We start from the raw sequence: 3,682 nt of genomic DNA, 5'->3' as shown, positions 1-3,682 counted from the left end.
GGGGCTGGCTGGCATGTAGTGCTGGGGGATTGAACCGCAGTCCCTGTGCTCTGCCAAGCTTGTTCTAAGAAGGTGCTTTAGACCACTGAGCCATCTCACCAGCCCCCCCTCCCCTTTTTTTTTGTGGTGGAACCAGGGATTGAACTTAGACCCTTGCACTTGCCAGGGAAGCACTTATTCCACTGAGCCATCTCCCTGGCCCAGCAGTTCCTTAAAGGAAAAATTTCAATGGGAAGTAATATTTAAATAACAGGGCCTGGGTGTAAGGTGAGCACTTTGCTACTGGGATTTTCCCGTTTCTAGGCTGTTTCAGGTAATAGAAATTTCTATGCATTGAATCTCAGAAGCACAACTCTAAATACCAATGGATTTTTTCTTCCCCAGATCCGTATTTGTATTTCTGTCCCCCACAGTGAGAACCCTGGTCCCACACCAGCAACCTCAAGGATTAATAATAACAATTTTTGAAATTGTTGTAACAATTTTTCCTGCATTTTTTTCTTCTCTGTGGTTAAAGTATCAATGTTCCCTACAATTAAGTTCACTTGTATTTGATATTTTTAAAAGTTCTATTGGTGTTTATACATTTTTTTTTCTTTTTTTTGGTACTAGGAGCCAAACTCAGGACCTTGTGCTTGCCAGGGAGGCACTGCGCCACTGAATTATATCCCTGGCCCTGCACAATTTTTAATTAAAGGATAGAGACAAATTATTCTTCTCAATTTAATTTTTTTTTTTTTTTTGGTACTTCAGGGAAGGGTCTACAGGGTGTTCAGGGTCTCACTACTAGAGTGGACTCGTAGTGATCTGCTTGTTTACAGCCTCCCAAGAGCTGGGATTAGAAGCGTGCGCCACCACGCCCAGTCTCATTGCCATTGCAGCACACGCCGGGGACCGGGCCAGCATGGCAGGCCCCGCGATTGAACCCCGACCCCTGCACCTGCTTGCAGGCATGTTAATCCGCTGAGCTATTCAATTTAATTTTTTAAATGTGTAAGTTATTAAAAACTATAAAAAGTTATACTCAGAAAAGTTTAACAAGAAAACTTCCTGTTAAAAAGAGGGAGAGTGCTGAGGAGATAGCTCAGCGGCACAGTGCCTACCAGGTAAGCACAAGGTCCTGAGTTCAATTCCCAACACCAAAAAGGGGACAAAGACTGTAAGTCTTTCCATATGAATGAGGATGTAGGGGAGGGAGGCTCTCTCAATGGGTTAATTTTATCCTAGCCGAAAAAGCTCTAGTTTAGCCTTTACTCCACCTTCGTTAAGATGTTGTCTATCCTTCAATCCTTCCCCACACTTAGTAAGATGTTGTAAGCAGAGATGAAACAAAGAAATAGACTGGATATGCTTCAGATCTGTAAAGACTGGCCAGACATTTAAGATCTGTATCATGGGAAGGTGTTGACGGCCAGCTTTATTAATAAACCCTGTTTTTTTTTTTCTTCCAATTTTCTATCTGATGTGGAAATAATCTCACCATTTCAAAAACACACGCATTAGACTTTTCTCTTCAACTCATTAGGTTGTACACATATGGGAATTAGAAAGTTGCATTTTTTTGTAATAGTTCTTGTGATGATGTTTGATAGATTTTTTGCCACACTACCAATTCATCAAGAACAGGCCTTCTTCAGGGGCTGGTGAGATGGCTCAGTGGTCTAAAGCACCTACTTAGAACAAGCTTAGCAAAGCACAGGGATCTGCGGTTCAATCCCCCAGCACCACAAGCCAGCCAGCCCCGCCCCCTGGTGGGCTGAGCTGGCCACACACACACACACACACACACACACACACAAATAAATAAATAAACAAAAAAAAAAAACAGGCCTTCTTCATCATAGTTATTAAGATCTTCATGGACTGTCCTGCCGAATTCTAAGGCATTGTAGCATTGATCTTCATTCATAACACAATGCTTTGATTGCTCCAGGTACTGGTAAAATACTGAAAACAGTAGCCATGTCTTCCCAGGCAGAAGAGCTAACGAAGATGTAGCGGCATAAATATCAAGGCTTCTCTAATCTTTATCCCTTGCAAAATCAAAGGCACATCTGTATATGTTCTTAAACAATGAAATATCATTGAGCTATGAGGGCAAAAGCCAAATTTGGTCTGTATACTATAATGAAGCCATTCCTTTTTATTTTTTATTTTTTGTGGCGGAACCAGGGATTGAACTCAGGCCCTTGAGTTTGCCAGGGAAGCGCTTAGTCTACTGAGCCATCCCCCGGCCCCAAGCCATTCCCTTTAACCATTCTTCACCGGCGTGGGGAGAAACCCATGCTCTTAGCCTCCAATGTCCATGCTAAAACTAGCATAATTATATTTTCAGGCTTAACACCAATGTCTTTACAAAATTTTCCATTCCTTCTGGCCCTACAACCTCATCAGGACCTGCATACTCATAAAACCAAGCCCGGCACTTCGTGCTTAAAAAATGTTCCCCTTCACTTATTAGTCTAGCAAGGATTTGGGATCTGCAATAGCTGGAGATTTTACCCTTTTTGAGGTCCATCTTTGCTACTGCTGTTGCCACCCCAGATGATGTTCTCTTCTTCCTGATATCTTCCTCCCCCTCTTGCAGGGTGGGCAGGGGAGCCAGGGAAGGGGCTTGCTGTCTGCAGGAGGCCCCTCAGTACTGGTACTCAGTTCCCAGAGACAGCAGCAAGCAGAAGAGCCGAGCTGCCCGCCCTCACTGGAACGGCCCAGCTGCTGCCCCCTCCCAGGCCTCCTCTTCTTTTTTTTTTTTTTCCTGAAACAGGTAGTTCCTCACCTTAGGACACTTGCCTGGATCTCACTAGGAGAAGATAACGTGGACAGTACAGCCCCACCATTACTCCTGGAGAACAGAAGGCTCTGTTTGACCTGGATGAGAATTGCCTGGGAAAGGAAAAGACCTCGCCATCGATTTTGAAAGCTAACTTTGCAGGATGTAGAACCCTGGGCTCTGTGTCCAATTGTTTGTCTTCTTTTAGGGCTTGAAAGACTTCATTTAAAGCTCTCCTGCCCTTTATGATTTGTGCAGAGAAACCCACTGTAATTCTTGCCAGGCAAGTGCTTATTCTACTGAGCCATCTCCCTGGCCCCAATGATTTTTTTTTTTTTTTTTTTTTTTTTTTTTTTTTTTTTTTTTTTTTTTTTGGTAGAACCTGGGATTGAACTCAGGCCCTTGTACTTGCCAAGCAAGCGCTTATTCTACTGAGCTATCTCCCCGGCCCCTCCACTGTAATTCTTAAGGCATGGCTGCCTAAGAGATTTGATTTTCTCTAATTGCTTTTAGCAGTCTGTTGTTGAATCTCTGGAACCTTAATTATGATGTATGATGGAGTGTCTTCTCTGGTTGGCTATGTAGGAGTTCTATGTGCCTCTTGTAACTGAACTGGGTCCCCAGATTTGGAAAATTTTCGACTATGATTTTTATAACCTTTGAGCTATTTTCTAAGTTTTTCTTTATCCTTATACTTCTGAGGTTTTTTAAAATTCATCATCTAAAAGCTGTTTGACCCAGTTTGCATGGTGTCTTATTACTTTTACAATAACATTGAGATTTTATATTTACAAATTTTACTTTTATTCCAAAAATACATATAAATAAGAACCTGCTCTTCAACTGCAGGTATTATATGTGGTATTACACTTTTTTCACAAAACATGAAAATTAGTACGCATCTCTTTATGT

General features: G+C 42.2%; 1 pseudogene; it reads right to left on the bottom strand.

Moving 5' to 3' along the window:
- Window positions 1-1,543: 1,543 nt before the first annotated feature.
- On the bottom strand, window positions 1,544-2,908 carry LOC101586489 (annotated as a pseudogene).
- Window positions 2,909-3,682: the final 774 nt, after the last annotated feature.

This window comes from Octodon degus, unplaced genomic scaffold (assembly GCF_000260255.1).
Source record: "Octodon degus isolate 3935 unplaced genomic scaffold, OctDeg1.0 scaffold00035, whole genome shotgun sequence".
NCBI classification, from domain to species: domain Eukaryota; kingdom Metazoa; phylum Chordata; class Mammalia; order Rodentia; family Octodontidae; genus Octodon; species Octodon degus.
The sequence above is the reverse complement of the archived record's forward strand: the minus strand, read 5'-3'. Positions and strand labels throughout refer to the sequence as shown.